The sequence below is a fragment of the Trachurus japonicus genome, chromosome 8 (assembly GCF_045865225.1).
Source record: "Trachurus japonicus isolate A0001 chromosome 8, Traja_1.0".
Classification (NCBI taxonomy): domain Eukaryota; kingdom Metazoa; phylum Chordata; class Actinopteri; order Carangiformes; family Carangidae; genus Trachurus; species Trachurus japonicus.
This window is the reverse complement of record NC_140914.1, coordinates 16,534,090-16,554,407: the sequence shown is the minus strand read 5'-3', so window position 1 is coordinate 16,554,407 and position 20,318 is coordinate 16,534,090. Positions and strand designations below refer to the sequence as shown.

At 40.9% G+C, this 20,318-nt stretch overlaps 1 pseudogene across 1 annotated transcript in view; it reads right to left on the bottom strand.

Moving 5' to 3' along the window:
* Nucleotides 1-6,296: 6,296 nt before the first annotated feature.
* The window catches only part of LOC146982955 (nuclear GTPase SLIP-GC-like), a 134,287-nt pseudogene continuing 120,265 nt past the window's right edge, over nucleotides 6,297-20,318 (bottom strand). Inside the window, exons 18-19 of the transcript XR_015036284.1 lie at nucleotides 6,469-6,519; nucleotides 6,297-6,329 (exon numbers count right to left, since the gene is read on the bottom strand). The product of XR_015036284.1 is annotated as a nuclear GTPase SLIP-GC-like (transcript). The remainder of the gene's footprint in view (nucleotides 6,330-6,468; nucleotides 6,520-20,318) is intronic.

Genomic DNA, 20,318 nt, shown 5'->3' with positions numbered 1-20,318 from the left:
AATGTATCCGGGCTGCCAAATTTGTCCGGGGCCGCGACTGGTGATGACGTGGCACATCGTGATTGGTCGTGGTGGCGTAATGCATTACTTCGATGCTACCGCGGATGTTAGCAAAGTTAGTCTCTTCGCCCCATAGTAAATATTGGACTCATTTGTCACAAGCCACATCTCTTCTGAACAATTTGAGACGAAAATAGCAATTTTCAGACGGACAGTTCAGGAGATAATGAACTTTGTTCAAGACCTGTCTCTGGCTCAACAACACACTCTCGCGAGATTTGGCACAGATCTCCTAGGCAATGTCAAACAAACGTTTGTGAACGCCCGCGCTAATTACAGTATTTTAATCATTTTCATCACTGTTAGTTGTGTAAATGTTTAATGTTATCATAAGAAAATATAAATAGCTCACTTTCGTCTACCTACAACGTTTATAAATCCTCATGACCAATCATGATGTTCCACGTCATCGCCAGTCGCGGCCCCGGACAAATCTGGCAGCCCGGACATATTTGGTACCTACACCGGTAGTTTTGGCTAGTTTTTGGCTAACTTCTTGTCAGCCGATGGAGTTAGCAGTCCCCCTTGTCCCGACGTCACCACATGCACGCGCATCCCTTGGCTGCACATACAGAGAGGACCCTCCCTTTATGCCGTTCTCTCTCCTCATTGGATAAAGGTTGTAGGATACAAGGAAAGTTTTCTCCTCGGCTTACAGCAGAGCAGAGTGACTGACAGACCCGTGTTTCGGACCAAACACTCTATGTAAGTGATTGCTGTCAGAATGTCTGCTTTAATGATTGACATTTGTGAGATATAGGGCCTAAAATCAAAACCCAATCTGATTACCCATAATCAGTACCGAAAAACATAAGATATCTGTCAATGCAGTCTCTACACTTGAATTACTATAGACCGGAGTGTTTTCATATCTACACCTGCAGATACAGACCCACAAAAACCTGAGCAGGTACACATAGCAAACACGCAAAGGAAACACTACTAATTGAGTAAACAGACAAACAAAACAAATGGCATCAGACCTGCTGACCCCAGGTGCTTTTCCTGATTATCTTACAATAGAGGCTCAATGAATATTGGAGTGAGCAAGAACCAAAGCAGCTGTGCTACATACAGAACTACATATTGTTTTTGTTTTTTTGTTTTATTCTGTGGTTTCATGCTATAAGTGTGATCACGAAGCGAAAGTCTCCACTCCCTTTTATGGTACTTCATGTCACAGCAAGTCAGCTCTTTTCACTGTAAAATGTAATAACATGATTATCTGTTGTCTGGACCAGCTGAATATGAATGAACAATTTATGTGAAGATAAAATTAAAACACTTTTCTATTGAAAACAAATGTTTGGAAATAATTTGGACTGCAGAAGAAATAAAACAGTAAAATCACAGTTAGAAAACAGAGGTGTTATTTTGAGTGTATATTCAGATAGGGTTCAGGTTCGTTTCAGGGATATATTTACACTGAGAAAATATTCAAAAAATGTAACAAAATAGAGAGAAACATCACAATACAGTATACCTCTACATATTGTCCACCTGCATAATGTAGTGTATTAAGTGATAAATGTAATACATTGAAGTTAGTGTACTCACATTTTGTCTGCTCCTTTTTAACACACAAACATGTCTCCACTGATGCCTGATATTCAACAAACAAGATTAATCTTATTCAGTCTCCTCCTCTCCTCCCGCCCCACAGAGCAGGTGCAGCAATAAATAAATACACTGCACTAAGTAACAGATACATTAGTCGTACATTTGTATGTTGACAGCCAAAATACGGCGATGATAAACCCAAACTTTAATGAAAAGGATTAAAAAAAAAATCAAATATAAATTATAGCTGCTGCGCAACAATTGTTGGGTCCAGGCCATTTTAGGCAGAATTAGGCAATTTGAAAGTGAAAGTTCCAAAGCTGTTGCACATATCATATGGTTGATATGGTAAGGAATTTTAAAAGCTTTGAAATTTAGAGGCGTGCTGAAAATAAAGTCATATTAAGAAGTGAAATTGGTCTGTCAGATCCACAGAACTCATTGATGCCTGTTTGAAAAAATAATTAGGTCAAATGATGGTTAAAGGGATAGTTCAACATTTTGGCAAATTGGCCCATTGCCATAATCGCTATAGTCATAGCAGTAGGTTCGTTACCTTTAATTGTAGGTGTAAGCTATTTTCAGTACGGCGGAGCGCAGCAGCTGGCTGCTCAGAGCTACGCTATGGAGGCTAACGGAATTTCTTGGTTTCCCTCATTAAACTCATCAAATTCAACATCCCAAAACTCCACAGCGCTTTTGTAGACAAGTTGTGACCTGCACAATCACCACGCTATGAGATAATGACGGAACGATACGAAACGGAGCCGTTTTCGAGGTAAATACAGGGTACGGAGACTGCTTGCTGAAAAACTGTCCCTGAACGCAACGCGCATCAGCAGTTTTGTATGAATTTACCTCAAAAACGGCTCCGTTTCGTATCGTTCCGTCATTATCTCATAGCGTGGTGGTTGTGCAGGTCACAACTTGTCTACAAAAGCGCTGTGGAGTTTTGGGATTTTGTATTTGATGAGTTTAATGAGGGAAACCAAGAAATTCCGTTAGCCTCCATAGCGTAGCTCTGAGCAGCCAGCTGCTGCGCTCCGCCGTACTGAAAATAGCTTACACCGACAATTAAAGGTAATGAACCTACTGCTATGACTATAGCAATTATGGCAATGGGCCAATTTGCCAAAATGTTGAACTATCCCTTTAAAGAACTGAAAAAAAAAAAAAGAAAAGAAAAAAAAAAGACATAACATCAATAAGATCTTGTCTGAGTTAAGAAGTTGCTGGATGAACAGGTTAGCTATAGTATAGTTCATATGAGGTCATGTTGAAGCAGCTTGGGAGTGCTGCTAGAAAAGACCACCTCATATTTATCAGATCACTTCCTGGTGCCTGGTGAATGCAGGCTGACATTGGCACAAATGCAAAAACAAATTTCAGCAAAAGGTACCAGTACTGTATGTGTCATTTATCCTGCAGAGGAACTGCCTTAAGGCACATGAGAAGTTTCACAACAAAGCATTGGGTGTGGTTATCTAAGCATACCTGATTCATACATACTGTATATGTATATGTATGTATATATATATATATATATATACATATATACATACTGTATATATGTATATATATATAATGAATGTTAACCATTTATTCATTAATTTTCTATACCACTTATCCTGCACTACAGTCACAGGGGAGCTGGAGCCTATCTCAGCTGACTTACTGTAGGGCAAGAGGCTGGGGCAGGTCGGCAGTCTATCACAGGGCAACATACAGTATATCTCTCATTGATCGAAGGTCAGGTAGAGACATACAGTATCTGTTTATGCCATGCAGCACTTTCTACATGTAATGAACACCTCTAAGAATTATGAAAAATAGTACAATAAATAACTGCATTAAAAACTCATACTTTTTACTTATTTTCTCTCTTCTATTTTGATTTCTTACATGAACACAAATAGAAATCATTATTTTGCAGTCAGCAATTGTTTCAGCATTGAATATTAAGTTTACCAATATTAAGGTTGTAATATAAAACTAGAAAAAGCATTTCCAAGAATGGAAATGGTGTGACTGCTGAAAGCAGCTGAACGCTGTTGCAGAATTAGCAAATAGTGCTAGCAGTGATCACCATACAAATGTTTGACCAAGGTCGGAATCGAACCCACAACCTCATGGTCAGTAGACTTTCACTCTGCCTCTAGGCCACAGTGCACACACAGTTGCAGAGACTGTTGTCTGTTAATGAACTGCACTCTGTCTCACTCTGAAGTTAACGAGCTCAAAGCTGTAGTTCCAGTGCAAATCAATCTTAGTGCAGTGGTATAAACAAGAAACATGTTAACACAAACCAAGATTGAAAGAGGTAAAGAGAATAGGTGGGGGCGCATATGCATTATCAAGTTTGATCATGTGACCAGACCAAGTGGTATTGGTTAAAGTTCAAAGTGGCTGACACACTAACAAGACTGCTCAGGTGGGATTAGAACCTGTGACCTTGTGGTTGGATGGCAGGAACCTTATCCAATAGGCCATTCCAACACTTCTGATGAAGTAGAGGTTGAGGCTTTGATGAATGTGAGATTTTTCAATGATGCTTAAAAAAGCATCATAAATGAGCCATTTGAAGTTTGTCTACAAATCAGAATTTGAATGAAGTCTCTAGCAGAAAGTACGACATGAATGAGGCAGGAATCGAACCCATGACCTCATGATCAATAAACCTTTACTCTGCCACTTCGCCACAGAGAGCACAGACATATGCATGTTGCCATTGTAATGTGATGATGTGCTGCAAACGGTGGCAGAAGCAATTAATGCGTCTCTTAACGAACACCTGTAACCAATTGAGGGTGGGGGAGGGGAGCAGAATTCAACATCACATAACAAGATTGCTCAGGATTTGAACTAGTGACCTTGGGGTTGGCAAGCGGCCACCTTACCAACTGGACTACAGACAGAGTTGTGGAAAGCTCTCAGCATTGGGCTGAATGAGAGCAGAGAGCTCCCTGGCTGCATTTAAAAAATATTTTAAATTATTATCTAAGTCTCTTAGCATTTTTGACCAGTATTTTAGCCAGAAGACAAGTGTGGCTACAAAACTGGAGAAAATAATTTGTCTAGAGTTTAATTTGCAGAAAAAGTTAAATATTTGAAAAAGTATAAATAGTTAAAAAGAGAAAAGTAATGCCGATAAAGTTCAAAAAAAGCTGCACGTTTTGATATATGAATTGTTGAAATAGCACAACACCTAACACACTAACCATATGGCCACAGAGAACCTGAGTTACAATGAGCTTTATACTATGAGGAATCAAAGACTGTCCAATGACAGCTGAATAATTGGAATCAAAAGTCAAGCAATGATGTGAAATGACTGAGGCAGGAATCGAACCCATGACCTTATGATCATTAAGTCTTTACTCTGCCACTGGGCTACAGAGAGCACATTGCTTTCAAGACTGTTGTCATTCATTGTAATGTGATGATGTGCTGCAAACTGGTACGAGTAATCAAGGAGATAACAAACACCTGTAACCAATTGAAGGCGGGGGAGGAGAGCAGAATTCAACATAACATAACAAGAGTTCTTCCCTTAGATTCAAACCGGCGACCTTAGGGTTGGCAAGCAGCCACCCTACCCCCTACACTACAGTGGAGTTGTAGAGAAGAGAGGTTGAGACTTTGATGAATGTGAGATTTTTCAATGATGCTTAAAATAAAAAGAAATTAGTATAAATTAGCCACACCAAGTAAGAAGAGGACTTTTTTGTGACCTGTGACTATTTTTTGGTGAATTAAAATGAATTAAAAAGCACTTAACAGCAAGTTACAAAGTTGAGCTCCTTCTCCTGCTGATGTGAAAAAAATGCATTGGGCTGAATGAGAGCAGAGAGCTCCCTGGCTGCATTTAAAAAATATTTTAAATTATTATCTAAGTCTCTTTGCATTTTTGACCAGAATTTTAGCCAGAAGACAAGTGTGGCTACAAAACTGGAGAAAATAATTTGTCTAGAGTTTAATTTGTGGCCGTGCTGACAGTTTAGCCAGAAAAACTCTAGAATGTTTTTTCGCCTCTCTCCACTGTAGCACCACTCTAGCTCTGCTCGTTAGACGCAATACACACACATTATAAAGCTGAAAAAAATCAGAAAAAGTTAAATAATTGAAAAAGTATAAATAGTTAAAAAGAGAAAACTAATGCCGATAAAGTACAAAAAAAGCTGCACGTTTTGATATATGAATTGTTGAAATAGCACAAAGTATGAAGGACTAGAAGAAGACCGTAAAAAGGCGGAAGAAAATGGCCAAACAGAAGAACAATAGTGTGACTGCTTCCAGCAGTCACACTAATTATGAATATAATATAAAGTCATGAACAGAAAACATGAAAATGCATTATATAAAAACTGTTGAATTGAAAAAAAAAGAAAATCTCTGCAAGCAATTCACAAAAAACAACTCTCAAAGAGAACAAGAAAAGTAACTTGAACATGGTCGTTAAGTGCTGAAGTTGAAGGCAACTGGACTTCCTTTAGCATCTTCAGTTCTAAAGATCAAAGGACCGAAAAAACAAAGGTTAGACGTTTTTCATGGGTTTTCCTTCAATTTCAGCCCCGAATGACTACAATGAGCAGGACTAAGAACCTTCACAGACATACTGTAACATGAACATGGTTGAGAACAAATCCAAAGGCCTCATGTCTGCAAGGACATGTCATCAGGCCTCTTCTGTTTCTCTCCACTGAGAAAACCTGAATTAAGCAAATTGTGACACTGAAAAAAATCACGCAATGAACCTCTGTCTGACAAATGTGATGTGATAACAGCTGCTCACACTGGAACACTAAATCCTACTGTCTGTTTGAATCATCAGTTTGGACAAAAACTTACCTGCTCACGTGTCATGGACCCAATGCAGCTGTTGGGGCAGGTGGATCAGGGCTAGTGTCATTCAGAGAGAATAAATAAAATAAAAAAAAATCTGAATAAAACCAGTTCATAAGGCCTTTGAAAAACAAAAAGATTGTCATGCACAATGAGGTATTTGAGATACAGACCCACAGAAACCTGAGCAGGTACGCACAGCAAACATGCAAAGGAAATACTACTAATTGTGTAAACAGACAAACAAAACAATGGCATCAGACCTGCTGACCCCAGGTGCTTTTCCTGGTCATCCTACAATAGAGGCTCAATGAATAGGCTACTGGACTGTCAGAGAGCAAAGAACAGAGCTAAGAACCAAAGCAGCTGTGCTACAGAACTACATATTGTTTTTTTTTAAGATGTGTCTTGCAACAAGAGAGGTTGTGCATGCCCCCCCCCACACACACACACACAAACATTACAGTGAAACAGATGCAGGAACAGCGGTTTGTTTTAACTTTAAGAATATGTCAGGTGCTCTGAGCGAACAGTAGCCTATTTATAATTTTTCAATCTTAATTGGAATGCTTCTTGTTCCTTCATCATTTTTCTTTGTCTGTCTCCACAAACTTAATTCAATTATGCTGAAGTTGACACACGCTCTCTGAAGAAGAGGGAAGCAGACAAGGACTTGAGTGCACGGGAGGGTCTGTAGCCTACCCTACTATATATTTCAAGGAGTTTATTGAGATATGAAGGAGCAAGATTATGGATGGCTTTGAAAGTTAGGAGCAGGATTTTAAAGTCAATGTAAAGTAAACCGGGAGCCAGTGAATCGGACCTTTTGCCTCCCTTCAATCCATAACCGATACAAAAATGTCCCATAAATCCTAAACCAGTTTTCCAATCTATTGTTGTTACAGCAGGGCTGTGGACACACTAACTGCTGATACAGTAAGTTAAAGTTAAAGATACTTTATTAATCCAATGTTACCAGCAGCAGAAGACAACATAAGACCACAAACACGCATCATGCACAAAAATACACAATAACAACAATATTGCACAACCCGTTACAAACTTGTGTCAGTAATGTATGTATGTTCTGACATCAGCGTAAGTCATTGTTTATTGTACACACAACAGAAAAAGAGGCAGGTGAGGTGGAGCAAAGGGCAGGGTGGCAACAAGCTATAAAATGAACACTTCACTGAATTTCCACTGACTTGCTCCAACTGCCGACATTGAAGAAAATAACACACTGATCTCTCTGATTGACAATTGAAACATTTACCTGTGGTGATAAAGGGGAAATATGAGAACAAAAATAACCTTTAACCTATACCCTTACCCTTGGAAGATTTGGCTCAAACAGAAAAGAAGGAGAAATGTTGAGAGACTGTTGATAATATATCAAGGAAGGTGATGTCAACACACTGTCTGAAGATGGTTAATATATAAAATGTTTAGTCAGACATTATATTAATCATCTTGAATGTAATTTATACTGTATGAGCAACATTTGCTTTATTGCTCATTGTTAGATCCGAAATCAACAAAATATTTGTTCACAAAACCTGCAAACTATATTTACCTAAGGGTATAAATAAAGTCACCTTGAACTCCTGAAACAAGTTGCAACATTTTGGTATATAGCATAGCAACATGGTAAAATCTTACCTTTAAATGTCTCTGTCAACCTACTGAGAACTATAAGAATAATAATAATGTATTTCAATTAGTTTAGTAAGGTATGAGGAGCAAGATTATGCATGGGTTTGAAAGTGAGGAGCATGTGGAGTCAATGTGGAGACAAACTTGGAGCCAGTGAAGCTGGCCTTTATTACTTGCCTCCAGTGCTTAATTTGTCCATGTGTAGGTCCCGGAACACTGAGAGGGTGCTGTTCCGGGGGGGGGGGGGGGATGACCCCGATGCGGTGAAATTCAGAGGTATAAGAGCTCACGTCGCTGAGTTCATCATCTTCCTCATGTGCTGTTCCCCTGGCTGCGCTGTCCGACCTGGGTCTCTGTGTCCGTTGCGCCATAGCGCTTCAGCACCATTCAAGTCATCCCGAACGGGTTCCGGACACGGAGACCCAGATCCGACAGTGCAATTTGTCCCACCGGCAGGCAGAGGATGAGGTCGGCTTCACTCCCGTCAGTCTTCACAGACAGTCCACAAAGTTGGAAGAGTTTTGTTTGTTTGTTTGTTTGTTTTGACCCGGCCGGCTTTTAATTGTTCGTATAGATAACTGAATACCGGCTATTAGGCTATTTAAGGAAAAATAACTTATTTTTTGAAGAAGTTGAAATGAGCAACCATGTTTTTGTTAAAATGCATTTAATCTTCAGTGTGAACTATTGAATAAAACAAAAAGACAATAGACTAAAAAGGCAATACTGTGCTTATATAAAGACAAAAGGCAATAGACCCTCCTTCTGACCTACATTGAACAAAGATTATAAAAATGCAATAAACTGTTGCTTATATAGAATAAAGACGTGAACAAAGATTATAAAAATGCAATAAACCTTTGGTATATAAAATAAAGACTTGAACAAAGATTATAAAAATGCAAGGTAACACTTTATTTTAAGGGGTCCTTGTTCCTGTGTATCTACCTAATTAATTATTACCTATGTAACCGTATGTAATAACATGTACTTACATTGTAAATACATAGTGTATTTTGGTGTACTTACAGGTCCTTGTTACACTTGTAATAAGAAATGCCAAAGTGGCCTCTCTCTTTGCACAAGCATTTCTTATTACAAGTGTAACAAGGACCTGTAAGTACACGAAAATACACTATGTATTTACAATGTAAGTACATGTTATTACATACGGTTACATAGGTAATTACACTGTAATTAATTAGGTAGATACACAGGAACAAGGACCCCTTAAAATAAAGTGTTACCAAATACAATAAACTTTTGGTATATAAAATAAAGACTTGAACAAAGATTATAAAAATGCAATAAACTGTTGCTTATATAGAATAAAGAAGAGTTGAATGAAGACTAAAATAAGACTACAAAAAGGTGTGTGGGTGTGTGTGTGGGGGCTGCAGCTGCCTCTCTCTCTGGGGGGGGGGGGGCGTGTAGGGTGCAGCGATCTCTCTTTCTCTCTCTCTCTGGTGCGGGGTCTCTCTCTCTGAATTAGGGACAAAAGTTTTAATTTACAATTAGAAAAAAAAGCTTCAACTCTCTGTCTGTCATCGCGCAGCACCTGCAGGATATGCACACAGATATGGCGCTGTCCATGGTGCTGTGACACTCGACCCCTGAGCCGGCCATATACGCGCTGATGCACATATGCCCACATGCCCACATTTTCATTCGCTATACACTCATTAATTCACAGCACAAACTCATAAAGCTCCTCATCCCCCTATACACGTGCTTACCTGTTTATTTGCTCAGGACGGCCCAGACAGCATCCATGGACCCCACGGCCTCCATATCCCTCCTTCTGACTTTGCTTCTGTGGCTTAATGCACTTCTATGTCCTTTAATTAGCCATGACTTTACATATGGAATGGGGTTGAACATAGTCAGAGGTGGTCCAACAAGGCTCAGAAAGAGTAGCGAGGAGATGGTGGATGTGTGGAGAGATGACCTGTTGGAGGTGCAGATCAAGTTCATCTGGGAAAAACCCCTCTCACACTCTGCGCTTGATATGGGGACAGTGTTGACCGCAGCAAACAGGTCCTTCAGTCCATCTGGGATAAATTCCCCATCATTGTCCCTGTATTCTCTGTATGCCCGAATGACATTCCGCGCGTCATCGATGCAGAACAGCTGGCACAGCCTCTCCACTTCATCTTCCCCGAACAGTGCTCCTGCATCCTGCGGCCAGTATTGCGAGTACAGCACTTTTAGATCATCGATTACCTGCTGTATCCTGCTTGGTCCTTCCCATGAGACAGCATACGCTTCTCTAGATTCCGTGCCAGGCTTCCGAAAAACTCTCGCTGTTCCAGGGTTCTTTCACTGGCTCGTCCTGGATGTAGAGGGACACCTTGAAAAAAGCTCTCCTCAATTCCCCTCCGGGTCACTTGGCTATGCCATCCCGGCCGCTCTGACATCGCCTCAAAGACCCTCACCTGCCGACAAATGGCTTTATGTGCCATGATGATTGTACAGTCTCTTTTTTGGAGCTCCAGAGACAGTTCCGACAGTTCCTGTAATGCATCATGCATTTGTCCCAAATTGTTCACAAAAGCATGAGATGACAAGCGCTTGGCCAGGCCACTGTAACTTCCACGCGTAGTGCTGTCACGCGAGGCATCCTCTGCTGCGTGCGTAAAATGTTTGTACAGCGCTGGATAGTTTCTCCATACAGCCTCTACTGTTCTGAAACTGGATGCGACCCATCTGTTGTCCAGTACCCGACCAATTCGGCACAACTGAATATCTAAACTGTCAGCAGCTTCTTTTAGTTCCATCCTATTTTTATTTGATGTGCTGTACAGTGCATATAGTTTATCCATGAGGGCTTTGAAATGATTAATTGCTCCAATTTCTTTCATCACATCGCCAACTGCAAGCTCAAGACGATGTGCAGAGCAGTGCCACACCATTATGCTTGGGAAATGAGTTTTTAATCTTGCTGCCACTCCGCTCGTGCGCCCAAGCATGACAGACGCACCGTCGCAGGTGAGGCCAATGAGTGTTTTTAAGAGAAAGGCTTTGTTCAACTTTGCTCCCTCTAGACAAGTCAACAGTTTATGCACAATACCCTCAGCACTTAAGTCATCTAGCTCGACAAGATCCAAAAAAATATTCCCAGGCGATTCCATCTCTGGCAACTGGAGCCTCAAGTAGACAATCAATGCACTTTTTTTATTTAAGCTTGTTGCCTCATCCAGTATGAGTCCGATTTTGGGAGCACATTCAATAATCCTGTCAAGCACTTTCTTTCTCATTTCGGATGAAATGTGCTCCTGTATGTGTGAACATGCCACATTAGAGTGGAGAATCCTTCCCATATCTACACCATTCAGCTGCTGGCACTCAACTTCATGTTCGAAGCCGTACGCTGGCCTGTGGCGCATGGCTTCTTTGTAAGCAGTACGGAAAACCCTTGCTGTCGTTTCCACTTGCTCGGATTGGTTATTGATCACTGTATTTGGTAATGTATTCTCTTTTGCCTTTTCCAAAATATTCGATGCTGCTATATGTGCCTTTGTCTTCCTGTGTTCAAAAACCTTTTTCCTTAATGCCCTTTTTTGTTTTATTAAATCTGTCGCTGATGATGTTACTGAGCCTGAGACCCATTCCTTTGCCAATTTCATGCCCACAGTTTTTTTCTGGACCCAGTGACCCGACTTTCTTACATATTTCACAGCCCAGCCCCGTCTTGTTCATTGTAAGCCACGGATTGTAGCTCTTTTTGGCTTTGAACTGAGCCACAGTCCAAATCCCATCTCCAGTCGTACCTTCGCCAACTGTTAGGTCCATTTCATCTCCTCCATCCTCTCTCTCTGATTCATTACCCTCGTCAACTTCATCTTCTCGCCCTGCCCCTGCCACTGCTGCCTCCGCCTCCGCCTCCTCCGTGCCGCTCGCACCGGTAATGTTTTGGTTGATGACGCTGTCTCCACCCTCTGCCGAAACAACTTTGGCCTGTTTAAGGTCTGGCTTAAAAAAACTTAACAATTTAAGCTGTCTTTTTGCCATTTCAGCAACGCTAGATAGCCTATCATCAATCTTTTTTTGTTTTCTTCCGTATCGCGCTTACACTTAGCTGGTTGCCCAGCAACCTTACGTCAAACGTTTTTCAATTTAAATTCAATTCAAATAGCTTTATTGGCACGAACAGAAACCCGCACTGCACAAACCATTCACAAAGACATCAAAAACATTTTCTCCCTCTTTTCACGGCACCTCCAGCATAGCCCCCCCCCCCCCCCACACACACACACACACACACACTTTCTGCTTTCGATGTCCCCTCCTCTGGCCACTCATCCCCCCCCCGTGGGATAGTGTTGTCGTCCCCCCCTTTGGTCAGATTTTCTACAAAAAAATATATTTTTCAACTTCGGGAGAAGACAGTGTTGAGTTCTCTTTCTGCCTCATATAGGCCTATGGACAGTAGGCTACGGTGAAGAGTGAACTGCTGATATTTTGTCTCCGTAATGCTGAACTATGACCAAGCGCGCTGTCCGCTGTCTCAGTGCTGAAATATTCATGAATGACAGCGTGTCACTGCCCGTGAGAGAGAGAGAGAGAGAGAGAGAGAGAGAGAGAGAGAGAGAGAGAGAGAGATTGAATTGAATTGAGAGAGAGAGAGACTCTGCTCGCCCCTCCGCCTGCACTAAAGCCGGGCATACACTGTTCTTGTCAAAAAATCGTGTCAAAATCGTAGAGTGTATGCCCGGCTTTAAGCCCGGCTTTAGGCGCAGCCCACATTACAGTCGCATTGTTTGTTTTAATCAATCCTGTAACACCATGTGACAGAAATGCTCATTGTTAATGTGCAGAGGCACAGTGATGTGACTCGCTTGCTCGCTCGCCCCGATAAAGCGGGCGGAAGTCATCAAAATGGAAACATTGTAGCTAATAACAACAATAAGCCTATGGCTGTCCAAGAAATAAAGTTTAGAAATCGACTGTGATGGCTTCTGAAGCTTTAATACAGCAAAATGAAACACAAACACATAGCCTATGCCACGTAGGCCTATTTGATTGACAGAGGAGGTCCCGGATCCACTCGGCGAGGTGCCGGATCTTGTTCCGGCAGGATCCGGCACAAATTAAGCCCTGCTTGCCTCCCTTCTTGCATCCAAAACCGAGACAAAAATGTCCCATAAATGATCAATCCTAAACCTGTCTTTCCAGTTACACAACATCTATTGTTGTTACAGCCTCAGGCCTGTTTTTATTGGACACACTAACTGCTGATATGTTCAGACATCAGCGTAATTCATTGTTTATTTTACGGAGCAAACATTATCACTAATAACTTCTTTGAATGAATCAACACGTTCTGAAGTGTCAAGTGTGCACACATGAATCATTTACACACTGATAATAAACAGGGGTGTAGTCACTCACTTGAGTAAAAGTCTCAAAGTAGCTCACATTAAATATACAGTGTCTTGTATTTTTTAAGTATTTTTAAAGCATGCATAAAAAGAAGAAAAAACTACCAAAAATGGTTCTCCTCTTGTTCTCTTTATTTCACTTTCAGGTGAATGAAATAAATGTGGTATGATAAAACAAACTAGAAAATTTCCTCTGGGGAAATTTTGAAAGGCCCACGGGGCTACTGCCGGTATTGCCATCTCTGTCAACATGGGAATCAAACCCACGATCTTAAGGTCAAGACAGAGCTGATCAGACAGACACATGATCATCTTTCTATAAGCACTGATATGGAGGAGCTGTAACCACATTAGGTTAACTGTGTGTGTGTGTGTGTGTGTGTGTGTGTGTGTGTGTGTGTGTGTGTGTGTATATAATCACATGAAGTTACCTGTGTGTGTTAGAGTGTGGGAGAGGAGTGCGCGCATTTGTATGTTACCTGTGTGTTTTGATGTGTGTGTGTGTGTGTGTCTCTAACTGTAATCACATGAAGCTGGTTCTAGAGTCTCTGTGTGTGTGTGTGTGTGTGACTATGAGCTGCATCCTGTGTCAGTCTGATTTAGCTGTGTCTGTGTTTATAAACATTTAAACGAGCGCCAGGTGGATTGTTTATGAAGTTAACGAGCTCTGGCCTGAGGATCAAAGAGGTTACCTCGGCGATAGGGGCCCCCCCAGGCTGAGACAGACAGAAACGTGGAGAAAAAGAGTGATTTTATGCCTCTGCACCGGTCTCACATTTAGGCTTACTGTGACAAAACGGTAACTCCTATCAGAACAAAACACAGATCACATTGCTCTAAGGACTTCCTGAAAAATTTGGTACGATTTGGTGTTTCTACAGTAAATATTTTGGAGAGGACGGCAGTTTTAAAACATCAGTCTGTTCTGCTTCTCTCAGAAAATATTTGTATTGGAGTCAATGAGGAGCAGAGACAGACGTGGCCGCACTCAGAGGCTTATTCTGTAAATTCTGTAAGTCTCTCTGATATTTTGAGCACATGATATGAGAGATAACAAGTTTGTCTTACAAATTCTGAAAAAATTATGTGTGTAGAGTGTAAATTGTGGCCGGGCCGAGTGTGGAAAGTGAAAAAATCTGGAGTTTTTCTGGCATCTCTCCCACTCTAACCGATGATGTCACCCACTCTGACACGAACATTCCGTTCAATACACAACCATTATAATCTCATAATTTCACCAAAAATGATCATGGTCATTGATCAGGGATTGATCAAAAACTATATGACCTATCAAAACATGGAGTAATATGACAATACACAAGACTTGTGTCTACTGTTTAAGGTTTAAATGGAGTCTCTAGGTGAAAGTATGCCTGAGCAGTAGACGTTTGTTAAACTCCAATGATTGGTCTTTTTCGCTCTTTTAAAAAGAGTTTAAAAAAGTAATAGCCCACCGATCCCGATCAAGCTGCACGTTTTGATATATAATTTGGCCTGCAACTCGAAGAGTTGCAGGACTAGTAGCGAATCGAAAGTCGGCCGGAAGTGGAAAAATAACTAGAATTGGTATTTCCTGAAGGAAATACGTGTGAATGCTGAAAGCCATTGCTGAACCATGCTGAATAAGTTGACATAGACATGTGGAATGACACGCAAACATATCCAAGGCAGGAATTGAACCCGTGACTTCATGAGTGGTAACCTGACACACTAACCATAAGGCCACAGAGGAGCTGAGTTACAATGAGCTTTATACTGTGTGGAATCAAGGACTGTCCAATGACAACTGAATAGTTGGAATCAAAAGTCAAGCAATGATGTGACGTATCTGAGGCAGGTATCAAACCCAGGGGTGGACTGGGACAAAAATTTGGCCCTGGACCTTTTGGTCCAGACCGGCCCACTATCTGCACGCGGATATTTTGCCAACTAGCACTGTTGATGTACATACAAACACACAAGCTCTTAATAACACCACTACTAAACGATATACAATATACAACAAAGTAGAGGAATAGTGTGGAATAAGTTAAGTTTGGACAAGATTACATGCACATAATGAGTCTGCATGCAATCAGAACTTTGGCTAGTTGGCTAAAGTATGGAAAACAATAGTATCTGAAAAATGGACTAACACTAATTTTATCTTAGAAAGACAGTACAGCTCAACATAATGTATAGACAATGAAGCATGACAAGAAATACTTGTAATTTGTGTAGGCTACTGCATCATGAGTAATATGTATGCAGAATGATGTTTTACTGTAACAGTAGTTAATAAGTGTTTTATTAATTTTAACTGTATAATGTTAAACTGTTGAAAGGACAATAAACTGTAAAGGACAATAAACCATAAACACTGACTGAAAAAAATATGGAAAGCATATTTGTTAAGTTGTTAGCTCAATGTCCTTCATGACCAAATTTGAGTGAGGGCACTTTAATAAAAGCAACTATAATGAGGATAGTATATGAATATAGTTATTGTTTTCCAATAGATAACTAGATTTAGCTGTAACACACCACACCATCAGAGTTATTAGCTATAGCTATTTATTATGTCAAGTAACGTTCATAGCAACCGTTCTGGACCATTTACAGTATTTTAATGAATGTTTATCCACACCATTCTGGAAAGCACATACCTGCTTAACAATCACTACCTCCTTCACATGGTGGAGAGTCTTCCTCAACACTTATTTTTTCAGCCTCCTCCTGCACCATAAGGGCACTGGTAATGGGAGCCTCACTCCCTTCAGACTCACGTGAAGGACCTGCTGCTGAAGCTGCAGCATCGGTGCTTCTAGCCCTGGCCAGGCCAGGCGGCCCCTGCAGCAAACATCTGCGTAATTGTTGTACTTTCAGCAGTCTGTGCTGCTAGAGCTTTTCTTTTTCTGTTACTTTCCTCCATTTTTCCGCGCTGCCTTTGCGGTTTTTTTTTTACTTTTCTTTTCCGTTTTCGTGCGCTGGTGTTTTTGTTTTTTTCTCTCTCTCACTCTCTCTCTCATCATGACTCCTCATCATTAAAAGTGATTGGACGAGGGGGGGGGGGGTCTAGAACATGCGTGGTTGGGACTCCTGGGCCTCTGTAGCCTCTCATAGGGCCATTGGGCCAGGTAGACAAGCCACTGGGCCAATCGTCACCTCTCTGCTGTGTCTGCAGCTGAGCACTGTGGGCCGAGCCGATGCATGTCTCTCTCCCTGGGCCGGGAGAGTTACAATAGGCAAGGCGAGGCATGGCGGAAAAAAAAAGTTAAATAAATAAATAAATAAATAAATAAAAAACGGCCGCCTGTCGGCCCATTAGTGACCGGCCCACCGGGAAAACTCCCGGTACTCCCTATGGCCAATCCGCCCCTGATCAAACCCATGACCTCATGATCACTAAACCTTTACTCTGCCGCTTCGCCACAGAGTGCACATGCTTTAAGACATTGTCATTGATTGTAATGTGATGATGTGCTGCAAACGGTGGCACGAGCAACCAGTGAGATAACGAACACCTGTAACCAACTGAAGGTGGGGGAGGGGAGCAGAATTCAACATAACATAACAAGACTGCTCAGCTTGGATTCAAACCAGTGACCTTGGGGTTGGCAAGCAACCACCTTACCCACTGGACTACAGACAGAGTTCTAGAGAAGAGAGGTTGAGACTTTGATGAATGTGAGATTTTTCAATGATGCTTTAAAAAAAAAGAAAAGAGTTGAATTGAGCCACAACAAGTAAGTAGAGGACTTTTTTGTGAAAATAGTGCAAGCAGTGATCACCATACAAATATTTGACCAAGGTAGGAATCGAACCCACAATCTCATAGTCAATAGACTTTGACTTTGCCTCTAGGCCACAGTGTATACACAATTGCAAAGACTGTTGTCTGTTGATGAGCTGCACTCTGTCTCACTCTGAAGTTAACGAGCCCAAAGCTTCACCTGTTGGAAACACACTGTGTCAACACCAAGAAAGCTTGAGAGTCAAGCTTGAATGACTTAGAATTAAAATTTCTGTGAATTTCAGGCTGAGAGCAGCAGTTTCAACATGAAGCAAGTTATCAGAAGTCAACAGAGAACGACTGGGAAAATACTTCACTATAATTGTTGTCGAGGCAAGATTTGAACCAGCAACCTTCGGGTCCTCAACCCAGCAAGCTATACACTAGGCTACAGACAGAGACTGTATGTGAGGGGCAAAGAAAACCTTTAATAAGAGGACCACTGGCTTCTGCTTAAAAAAAAAGTAAGGAAAGTGCAGAAATTAGCCACACCAAGTAAGAAGAGGACTTTTTTGTGACCTGTGACTATTTTTTGGTGAATTAAAATGAATTAAAAAGCACTTAACAGCAAGTTACAAAGTTGAGCTCCTTCTCCTGCTGATGTGAAAAAAATGCATTGGGCTGAATGAGAGCAGAGAGCTCCCTGGCTGCATTTAAAAAATATTTTAAACTAGAAAAAGCATTTCCAAGAATGGAAATGGTGTGACTGCTGATAGCAACTGAACGCTGTTGCAGAATTAGCAAATAGTGCAAGCAGTGATCACCATACAAATGTTTGACCAAGGTCGGAATCGAACCCACAACCTCATGGTCATTAGACTTCCACTCTGCCTCTAGACCACAGTGCACACACAGTTGCAGAGACTGTTGTCTGTTAATGATCTGCACACTGTCAACATCAAGAAAGCTTGAGAGTCAAGCTTGAATGACTTAGAATGAAAATTTCTGTGAATTTCAGGCTGAGAGCAGCAGTTTCAACATGAAGCAAGTTATCAGAAGTCAACAGAGGACGACTGGGAAAATAATTCACTATAATTGTTGTTGAGGCAAGATTTGAACCAGCAACCTTCAGGTCTCCAGACCAGCAAGCTAACCACTAGGCTACAGACAGAGACAGTATGTGAGGGGTAAAGAAAACCTTTGATAAGAGGATCACTGGCTTCTGCTTAAAAAAAAAGTAAGGAATCGAACCCATGACCTCATGATCAATAAACCTTTACTCTGCCACTTCGCCACAGAGAGCACAGACATAAGCATGTTGCCATTGTAATGTGATGATGTGCTGCAAACGGTGGCAGAAGCAATTAATGCGTCTCTTAACGAACACCTGTAACCAATTGAGGGTGGGGGAGGGGAGCAGAATTCAACATCACATAACAAGATTGCTCAGCCTGGATTCGAACTAGTGACCTTGGGGTTGGCAAGCGGCCACCTTACCAACTGGACTACAGACAGAGTTGTGGAGAACTCTCAGCATTGGGCTGAATGAGAGCAGAGAGCTCCCTGGCTGCATTTAAAAAATATTTAAAATTATTATCTAAGTCTCTTTGCATTTTTGACCAGAATTTTAGCCAGAAGACAAGTGTGGCTACAAAACTGGAGAAAATAATTTGTCTAGAGTTTAATTTGCAGAAAAAGTTAAATATTTTAAAAAGTATAAATAGTTAAAAAGAGAAAAGTAATGCCGATAAAGTTCAAAAAAAGCTGCACGTTTTGATATATGAATTGTTGAAATAGCACAACATCTAACACACTAACCATATGGCCACAGAGAACCTGAGTTACAATGAGCTTTATACTATGAGGAATCAAAGACTGTCCAATGACAGCTGAATAATTGGAATCAAAAGTCAAGCAATGATGTGAAATGACTGAGGCAGGAATCGAACCCATGACCATATGATCACTAAACCTTTACTCTGCCACTCAGCTACAGAGAGCACACTGCTTCCAAGACTGTTGTCATTCATTGTAATGTGATGATGTGCTGCAAACTGGTATGAGTAATCAAGGAGATAACAAACACCTGTAACCAATTGAAGGCGGGGGAGGAGAGCAGAATTCAACATAACATAACAAGAGTTCTTCCCTTGGATTCGAACCAGTGACCTTAGGGTTGGCAAGCAGCCACCCTAACCCCCACACTACAGTGGAGACGTGAAGAAGAGAGGTTGAGACTTTGATGAATGTGAGATTTTTCAATGATGCTTAAAATAAAAAGAAATGAGTATAGATTAGCCACACCAAGTAAGGAGAGGACTTTTTTGTGACCTGTGACTATTTTTTGGTGAATTAAAATGAATTAAAAAGCACTTAACAGCAAGTTACAAAGTTGAGCTCCTTCTCCTGCTGATGTGAAAAAAATGCATTGGGCTGAATGAGAGCAGAGAGCTCCCTGGCTGCATTTAAAAAATATTTTAAATTATTATCTAAGTCTCTTTGCATTTTTGACCAGAATTTTAGCCAGAAGACAAGTGTGGCTACAAAACTGGAGAAAATAATTTGTCTAGAGTTTAATTTGTGGCCGTGCTGACAGTTTAGCCAGAAAAACTCTAGAATGTTTTTTTGCCTCTATCCACTCTGACACCACTCTAGCTCTGCTCGTTAGACGCAATACACACCCATTAAAGGGAAGAACTCTTGTTATGTTATGTTGAATTCTGCTCTCCTCCCCCGCCTTCAATTGGTTACAGGTGTTTGTTATCTCCTTGATTACTCATACCAGTTTGCAGCACATCAGTGTGCTCTCTGTAGCCGAGTGGCAGAGTAAAGGTTTAGTGATCATATGGTCATGGGTTCGATTCCTGCCTCAGTCATTTCACATCATTGCTTGACTTTTGATTCCAATTATTCAGCTGTCATTGGACAGTCTTTGATTCCTCATAGTATAAAGCTCATTGTAACTCAGGTTCTCTGTGGCCATATGGTTAGTGTGTTAGATGTTGTGCTATTTCAACAATTCATATATCAAAACGTGCAGCTTTTTTTGAACTTTATCGGCATTACTTTTCTCTTTTTAACTATTTATACTTTTTAAAATATTTAAC